Source organism: Solea solea, chromosome 3 (genome assembly GCF_958295425.1).
Source record: "Solea solea chromosome 3, fSolSol10.1, whole genome shotgun sequence".
NCBI classification, from domain to species: domain Eukaryota; kingdom Metazoa; phylum Chordata; class Actinopteri; order Pleuronectiformes; family Soleidae; genus Solea; species Solea solea.
This window is the reverse complement of record NC_081136.1, coordinates 29,193,857-29,203,560: the sequence shown is the minus strand read 5'-3', so window position 1 is coordinate 29,203,560 and position 9,704 is coordinate 29,193,857. Positions and strand designations below refer to the sequence as shown.

General features: G+C 40.4%; 1 protein-coding gene across 4 annotated transcripts in view; it reads left to right on the top strand.

The window, feature by feature from the left end:
• Window positions 1–8,412: 8,412 nt before the first annotated feature.
• Window positions 8,413–9,704, top strand: part of cald1a (caldesmon 1a) — a 57,549-nt gene continuing 56,257 nt past the window's right edge. For all 4 annotated transcript variants that reach the window (XR_009239899.1, XM_058624484.1, XM_058624483.1 and 1 more), the window contains exon 1: window positions 8,413–8,557. The gene's annotated coding sequence lies outside the window, so the exon portion shown is untranslated. The remainder of the gene's footprint in view (window positions 8,558–9,704) is intronic.

Sequence of the window (9,704 nt, the reverse complement as noted above, 5' to 3'; positions counted from 1 at the left end):
TCATTTTTGCCCATACACTTCTGTGCAGATGCCTTCAGATCCCAAGACTCTCTCTCACACACCGTCACTGGCTGTAACAGGAAAGAACGACACTTAACTGCAAAGTTCAACTCGAGGCATGTCTATGTTTCTGGCGATCCTTGGTCTTCCTTCAAATATGTGGCCTTCCCACGGCCTTAGATATTCACATAGTATCTCACTGGAGAGACTCTCACAGTTGAAAGTGAAGCCATATGACAGTCGCCTGCTGAACACACAGTACGCAGTCTCTTGGCAGTCGGAGTTGTACAGTCGAGAACCTTTTTTATATTGTGCTAAAAAGAAAAATTGGAATGAAAGTGGTCAGGTGTGACATTAAAGACCCTCGAGGCCTCGACCATTCAGGTAGCAAGTCACAGAACATGTGTGCTGCAGTGTAACTACAGTGAAAATAACACACTTTTGTGCTTTGGGACATTTGTCCTCGTTTTATATTTTTTATTTTTTTTTTGGTGCCTGTCAAAAGAACATTTATTTTTTTAAAAGCAAGATCTCTCTGAGATCCTAACCTTGACCACCTTCCCAGTGATTTACATTTGCTTTCATCTACTTTACATTCTCAACTGTTGGTGGCAGTATAGGTCAGTATGCCGACACTATAACAAATAAGGGCTCTGTCTGTCTGTCTGACTCATATACTTTCCATGTTCATTTTATCATAATCTCCACCAGGGGCTGTCCAAGCGTCACCCTGCATTCACCCATTCATCCTTCAATGATGCATGAAAACAGTTGAAAGGAGTGAATTAGTGCAGCGGGTGGGACGACTGGGTGATTAGAGTTAACATGTTCACAGACACTCGTTGGTGTGTGTGTGTGCATTAATTAATAATAAATAATAAGCTTGTTTTTGCATTATAGTCTTAACCTGATTGACTGTAAATGAGTTGTTCCAGTGCATGTACTGTAACTATATGTACCGTATCTGTGAAGGAAAACAACATAGCCAGTTTCCTGGTGTTTCATACACTCCTTCTTTGTGTCATTTAGCATTTTCTTTTTTTTTTCCTGTGATGTATTTTTTAAGATGGCCCTTGTGATTGGACACAGATGTTTTTTTTTTTTTTTTTTTTTTCTTCATGGTAATATCAAACATCCCACACAGTGTTACAGTATATTTGCCCCAGCGTTGACTCCTGAGCAGTTTGTGAGTGTAACAAGAGCCAATACGCCAGAAGTCGCCTCACTTTTCCATAAATTGCTAATATTACTGCATAGTGCAAAGGTTCAACATGAGGCATCTTTTGAATTACCTCTCACGTAACGACCACGGGCCTTTGGCTGCGAGATCCATCCCAATCCAGATATGTATCCCCCGTGTTTGTTGATGTAGCGGCGCTGAGATTAAGACGGGCCTTGCTGAGGTGTCGAGGGAATGACTCAGTTAAACATCTGTGATGGGAGGTGCCCGTTGAACAACGTCAGTGACATCCTCTCTCTCTCTCTCTCTCTCTCTCTCCCTCCCTCTGTCTGACTCAAAGTCAGGATTTGTACAGACACACTTTTCCACATATATAATTTACATCACGTGTTTTAAGCAAATGAAGAAAATCTGTTCCTTTTTCCTTGTGTGATTCCTCGTGTGATGCTTTGAAATGCTGCAGGAAAATAGCCCTTCACATTCCGTGCATCTATTAAATGAATGTTAGCGGTGGGGAGAGCTTGGCAATAATTGTAGCCTGGTGACAGCAGTAGCTCATCTTTGGGCAAAAGTATTTTTCTTTTTTTCTTTTCTTTTATTTTAGCAAATCACCCTTCTTCTTCTTTTTTTTACCAGTGATGTGTCTGAATGTGAGTTTGTGGGAAATTGGGGCAGAAGCTCAAGATGAAAGAGTTCTTACCTTTAAAGGGACACTCATTTTCAGACATAAAATTGTGTCATGTGATCATCAAACGGCCGAAAACAACAGAGGAAGTTGGGATTGAAAAAAATAAAATAAAATAGACCATTAGTCGATGTCAAGTGGAAAAAATGGGTGAAACAGCCCTTTAAACTAAATTGTTCACATAGCTACACTAAGCCCTTTTATTTGACAAGCTCTCATATTTTCCTAACAACATTCAACACTTCATAAAAAGTCAACAAACAGGGGGATTCTGCGTTTGCTTTGTTTTGACTTGCAGGCAGTGTGACGGAGTCCCCCAGGGACATACCCTGGGGCCCTTGAACACGTGAAAGAGTTAGAACTCGAGCCAGGTGGGTCGCCGCAAGTCTTTTAATCCCGCCATGAGCCTCCTGCACGCTATGCGTAATTGATCATTATAAATCATTTTATGTAATGGAAATTAGCCATGGAAGCAGGTCAGCGAGGGCTGAGTGTGGGGAGAGCATTCAAAGCCATTTTCATTTTGCACATTAAAACACGGCTCAGATTACATTAAGTATTGTAGTGATCACATTTTTTATGTCGGTACGACAAACGCGCTCAGACAAGTTAGCTCATTTACGTATCGCGTGCACATCGCCAAAATGGATGCCACAATTCAAAATGGCCGACTTCCTGTTGAGTTGAGGCCATGGTTACTGTCGACTTTTTTGTTCGTCTTGGTCTATAAGATCTTCCCACCAAGTTTTGGGAAATTCGGTGGAACTCAATTTTGCCTCTGTTTTCACCTTAGGGGGCGCTATAGAGCCCTTGAGCAACGCACGGGTCTGGGAACTTCTTTCGCCAGACCTGACCTCCACACAAGGGTTTAAGTGTTCTTATGCACATTAACCCCGTCAAAAATGATCAGAAACCCACGGATATTATAATAATAATAATCTGAAGGATAACAATAGGTTCGGCCCCTGCCATTCGTGGCTCGGGCCCTAATTACCATGAAATCTGGCTCAGTTGTGTTGATACATAGAGGATGAAGCTCGCTTACTTTGTTGAAGTATAACCTCCCATAACTTAGGAAATGTTTTCCTCGTTTGCTTTTAGGGAAATATCTCAGCAACTATCAGGTGGATTGACATTAATTTGACATTTTTTTTATATAACCCTACCAACTGCACACAGTTGTCACTTATCCGGGGAAACATCTCAACATCTACAAAATGCATCAGTACAGAAGTTTGTAGAGAAGTTTGTGATTCACAAATAATGGCTGTCTCTCGCTACAAGGTGGATATTTGTGCTTTCGAGTAAAATCATCATTGAGGACTTGCCACGGGATAAAATACAGACAGATTATCAATTATATGATAAACCGCTTTTTTCTTGCTTATTTTAACCATAAAAGGGCCAGAAAATGTCCCGTGACTAAGTGCTTTTGCCTAATTTTTCCAGAATATCGTTCAATATCTGGCAGTTATTTACAATTTACTGCCACATAGAGTGGTACTTTGTAGAGTGCAGACAGTGCAGAGTAAACAAATGCTGCGCATGCTCACATACGTCTGCGCTAATTTTATTCTCCCTCTGATGATTACAGTGTGGATTTTTGAGCCAGTTTCTGAGGTGGATATTCTCTTATTGTAAGCGGTATGTTAATCCAGATGTCGCTGCCTCTGTAGGGCACCTCATACTCTCTCCTCTGTGGCCCCCGGTGGTTGTGCCACTGACAGCTTTTATTGTTTCACGGCGGTGCTGCAAGTACATGAAGTATTTTATACATGGCGCAGGGCATATTTAAGGACTTAAAACATTGTAAAAACTCAGGAAGTTGTATATTTTTCAAGGATCTGACAGTAATGATATGAGATTTTGTTTGTTTTCTTGTCAGAAAATGTTAGTGCCGTTTTATATAATGATTCTATGTGTGTGACTGTGGTTACACCAGTGTGAGACCACTTAGTATAACAGTGTTCTACATGGGAGAAAATCATAGCATGCAAAAATCACATTTGTTGCCAGTGACGGCGTAATTTGTCTGAAGTTGAGTGTGTTGCATTTGATTGTTTTTTGAGATCATTTTTGAAAGTGAACGAGGAGTCCAGAATAACACCAAGGTACTTTAATTCTTTTACCAATTCAAGCTCCTCCCCTTTCAAAACTACTGCACATTTGAGTGTGTGACGTTATCGACATAAGTTTTTTTTGGTATTTAGAGGGAGACATGATTCTGTGAGTCAATCTTTGTTTTAGGCTTTAAGCACCCATGTGGTTTATGGAGCCACTTGCATTACCCCGCCTATAGGGCGATAGGCGGGATACACCCTGGACAGTTCGCCAGTCCATCACAGTCAATTTTAGAGCGTCCAATTTACCTAATCTGCATGTCTTTGGACTGTGGGAGTAAACCCACGCTGACAGGGAGGACAACATGCAAACTCCATGCAGAAAGGCCCTTGTTCTGACCGGATCACAAAGGCAAGAGTGCTAACCACTACACCAACCGTGTGGCCCCATGTATGTGGAAAAATCTTATGTTTACCAATTAACAATTACCCAATCCACACTGTAGAACCTTTGGTTTATCTGTGTATCTTTGTAAAAACAAAAAGACCAGGTCTTTCCGGTATGATCCGGTATGAGCAGTGTTGCCACAGAATGTTTGTCCAAGGAATGTAGCAGGTTATTTGTTGGTATTAAGTCAAACATGAGCTGTACACCAAGGAAATGGTCCACATGTTTACTACCGCACGTGCCTGTCCTGTGTTGACATTATTGTGTTTGACAATACACAGCAGAGAGAGATGGAAAGGAACAAGAGACAGATCAGAATGATAAAAACAAATCCTGGTTTTTACCCTGGATGCTGCAGGAACTTGGCACGAACATCGATCAGCGGAATCACAGAGACGTCCTCGATACCAATCATCCATCATACATGTGCTCACAGTTCAAGTCCATGTCTGACGTGAATAACTCGTACTTTATCGTTCAACCCGGCAGATGCTGATTGTATTTAATATTGCTGCGTGACCCTGATGGTTCTTGTGTTTTGTGGTGTTGTCATGGAGACATCTGTATTACCGCTGTTGCAGAATAACATATGCAACTTTCATCATTAGCAACAGAACTTTCCTTCGACTGAAACAAACCTGATCCTCACCTCTCATGTCAGTTTCACGCAAGATGACGACGAGATGTCTTTCGTTTGATTGAAAGAAAATATGACGAAATGGGGGCAAAAAAAAAAGAAATCAAAGGTTTGTTGAAAGCAACGTGGTGTTAAAACATTTATTATTGACTGTGTTTCATGTGATGAAACATTTTAACGGCATGTGTGTCAGGTGGCGTTTAAAGTTCTTTTTTGGCTCGAGGCAACAACAACAATCTGTGAATCTTTTGACGGCAACTGCGAACGGCAAAGTGAAACAGCCGAGAGCCGTGATGTTTCCTTTGGACTTGTGTCCATATGTTCACTGCTACCTCTGCTGGCACTTTTATGGCTTAGTCCCAACTCCAGTCATTTGTACTAGGGGTCACTGGTGGGCACGTAACAAAAAAAAGAATGAAGATATTTCTCGACTCAGGGGAAACTGAGGTTGGAGAGCACAATTTTTCCAAAATACTACCCCTATTCTAGTAATACAACGCTAAATGCAAATCAGTGAAATATTCCTTTAATTTTTTTGGAGGCTTAGAATAAACTAGACAGCTGAGCATGAGATGCATCATTTTTTTTGCAATCAGATGATGCCATAAAGTGGTTTGTGATGAGGGTAACTGGGGGTTTCTATGGCAAAGATGTTGTGTTCAAACTGGATTGGAAAGAAACCGGCTAAATGACAGTTTATCTTGACAATAACATCACATTTCAAGGGGGTGAAAATAAACAGATTCCAAAATTTGTTAAGCGGGATGGCCCTATAACTCACACACATGCTCAAACTCACGACATTTCTTTAAATGTATCTTTAAAAAAAAAAAAAGACCACTAGCACATGTGGTGCTCATTTCTGCACCAGTGGCCTAATGCTCTTAAGTTCATTCTTTTGTTGTGAGCATCATTGTTTTAACGGGGGCGAAGACAAAGTGAGGCAGTGTCTCCAAGCTGCTCGCTCACAGACCAAAGTAGAACACTGCAGCTATTGTGTTTGTCAACTCCTAACGCCCCGACTCCCTGCATCCTCAACAAAAGTGCTGACGGAGAAAAGGTCACAAATAGCAGAGCTGTATTTGGTGGAGGAAATTAAAGGTGACACTGCACTTTTATCAGTATCATGGATGTAAAAAAAAAAAAAAAAGTACTGCACATGCTGTGTACAAGGGGGGGGGGGGGGAACCTTGTGCCTGATGCATGATCATCATGTCCGAGTCATACTAAAGTCAGGCATGTAACATTTATTTGCCCTGTATTCTTAACCCTTTAACACCTGAGCCTCAAAATGTCTATCTGGACTTTTGTTTTTGCTTATTTTAACCAAAAAAAGGGCCAGAAAATGTCCCTTTTGCCCATTTCCAGAATAACTTTTCATATCTAGCAGTTATTTACAATGTACTGCATGTTTTAACAGTTTAAAATGAGCAAAACAAAAAGTTGTGGTCGTACACAAACACCAGATTTTGCGTGTTAAATTTGAAATTCGAACAGTATAAAACATATTTAAAATAACATTCAGTTGAGCCTTTGTCTCAATGTCTAAAAACTGGCCAATTTTCCCGTTAGCACAAACCGTCGCGTAATTACAGTGATGCAAAGTGTGCTTACGCAAACATGTCATCTGCGACACGCTCGGTGTTAAAGGGTTAGAAGCACACACATTTGTATTCACTAAATAATGACTGTGTCTAAATAATTAAAACAGAGTGTAAAAAATGGAAAATCATAAAAAAAATATCATTATCTCATTGCATATTTAAATGTTATGGCCTAAACTAGCAAGTTTTATATACACACATAAAAATAGTTTAGAGATGTAATGATAAATGTTTGATTTTCATTTGCATCCCACGGAGCAAACATTCGCTAGTTCTTTATTTTAGGAAATGGTGAGCAGTTTGTATATATGTTTTTTTTTATTATGTTTGAAAAAGATGTTTTAATATACATTCAAAGGCTGTTTATGGAGCGTCGTGAAAAATACATAACCTCTTTGATGGGTTCGGATTAAGGATCTTGTTGGTCTGGCCCGTATACTTCTGCACTTTACTTTATTATTATAATATATATTCTCTTTTTTACTCTCCTTTAATGACCTCCTTTTAACTTTTATATTCTGTTGTGAGGTTTAGATCTGAAATTGTCTCGTCTCTGTAACTAATTTGTATTATCTATGCCGCTTTCTTGAGACAGGAAGTAGTTTTCTACATCCTGTCCTATACAAGGCTTATTCTTTGGCTATGGAAACAAGAAATTTTACAGTCCCACAAATATCGCTTTGGTGATATATCGTCGTCCTTCCTCGTGCAATACGAATATCAATGCACCAAATATTGATATTATAATGAATAAATGAAGGCGCTCTAAAGTACTTCACTACTTCATGTATCCTCATGGCGGCACTGCTCAAATGGATGCGAGAAACTTCTAAAAATTAATTGGAATTTATGCTGGCATAATTATGCGGATGCATAGAGGGACAGGTCTCTTAAAGGGGTCACTGGGTCAAATTACTCAAATTACAATTTACTCATAAAACGTGACTGAAGCACAGTAAAGAGCAGAGTAGGGCTTTCATTTTCTTTGAAGGAAGCGACTTTGACGTCGACGCTTTGTCAATTTTTTAAATTTTTTTTTCAACCCCAACTTCCTCAGTTGTGGGAATGAGAGATGTGTCTCAGATCCACTGTCTGGTGATCGAATAACACATTTATCTCAGGAAATGAGTCAAAAAAGCTGTATATTTGTTGGGTGAAGTGGCCCTTTAATGTGTGCATGACTTCATGTAAGTGCTGGGAATGGTTCTCCACATTTCAAACACATTTCAATTTGGCATTTGACAAAGAAGACATAGGATGTGATGCATTTCTTTAGTCGGCGAAACATGAAACCACTGTTATTTATCACCTCGATCCCTAAAATACAAGGGATCACTTTGAAAGAAATAATGAAAATAGTGTTTTTAGCTTTTTTCAAAGCCAGACCCGTGACCTAGAGTAGTGTAGAGTACTGTATGTAGTGATTTTGACACTGTACAAATACATTTAAATTTAAATAAACTGTGGCTCCACATTTATTAAGTTACTTTCAGCCTGTAAACAGCCAACCCTCCTTCTTTTTATTATCATGTGATCACTCTTTGTTTTCTCTCAGATGTTAACCATAAAGGGCACTTTCCACTAAAAAAAAAAGAAAGAAAAGAAGAAGCACTTCATGTATCAGGAATGTAGCAGGAGTTCCTCACCTTTGATTTTTTTTGGATTCTAGGCTCAGGCCTTGTAAATGCTTTTAGAGTGAGGTCTGATCGAGCAGCAGCGGCAGCAGCGGCGGCTCAGCGTTTTAACAGCAGAGCTCGAGCTTTGACAAAGTCAGCCAAAGAGTAGATGTGCGATTGTATGTGGATGGGAGGGGCTTGGAAGGGAATTCGGCTTGGTTTTAACATTGAGTGTAGTGGAGGATCGACTGCAGACTGGCTCCCAACTCCTCTCCTCTCTCCTCTCACTCGACTCACAACAATTCTCTGTCCCGTTAAGATCCACAGGTAAGACTTTGAACCGCCTGCACACACACACACACACACACAGAGCTGTTTCACTTTCCACTGATGCTTTAGCGACAACAGCAGTCCACGATGATGGGAGATGGTCACACTCTCTTTGCGCGTGGGCTGCTGATACTTTTCACTTTCGCTCACGTCGCTGCTTCTTCTGCGCGCTTTTTTTCTAAACTTTTTCTGTCACGTTAGAGCGCTGTGAACGACTCAAAAGATGTGGGTCCAACCCTGTGAGCCGCGCTCATAGTTTCAGAGTCATATCGAGTAAAGTATGAAGGGGCAAGAGGAGGAGGAGGAGGAGGAGGAGGGGGATCTCCAAAGCCCCGGCCTGCCAAGCCTAAGCAGCAGGGCCGCTTCCAGGGATTTTAAGGGTCCCAATCTTTAGGGGCCCAAAGGGCGCTACGTACAACCAACTCTCTTTTGGTTTTCTGCATCTTTCCTTTATATATACATATATATATATATATATATATATATATATATATATATATTTGATTAACTTTGCTGACCTGTTAGTGTGTTTGTAACATTTGCAATTAAGCATTTAGCAGACGCTTTTATATCCAAAGTGTCTTACAAAAGAAGAATAAGCTACATAGAAGTAGTCTTGGAAAGAACTCCACTAGATGGACTGATAGAGGGTGCGAGTGCCCGAGGTGGATCCAAGTGCGGGGGGGGCGGATGGGGGGAGGTAAGTGCTAGGACAGAAGATGCTCTTTGAAGAGCTGGGCTTTCAAGAGCTTCTTGAAGATGGACAGGGACGCTCCTGTTTTGGTAGCTCTCAGTAGGTCATTCCACCAACGACACATGAAAACACACAGACTGAAAAAGTCTTAAAGAAGCTTGCATTCAAACTAGGACGAGGACTAACGATTAATCTGTAGAACGTTTTCTCCATTAGTCAAGTACTTGATTGGTCCAATGTTGACTATTGTTGATCAGGTTCAGCACACCTGGAAATGATGATGATCTTGGATGTCTTGTTTTGTCCACAAACCAAATTATTCCGTTGAATGAATTCTTTGTTATATGAAGCAAAGGAAAAGCAGGAAGCTTGTTTTAATTATTGAAAAAACACTCAAGTAATCGGATAATCCAATAATCCCTGCAGCCCTAATTTAAACTTTGGGGAAAC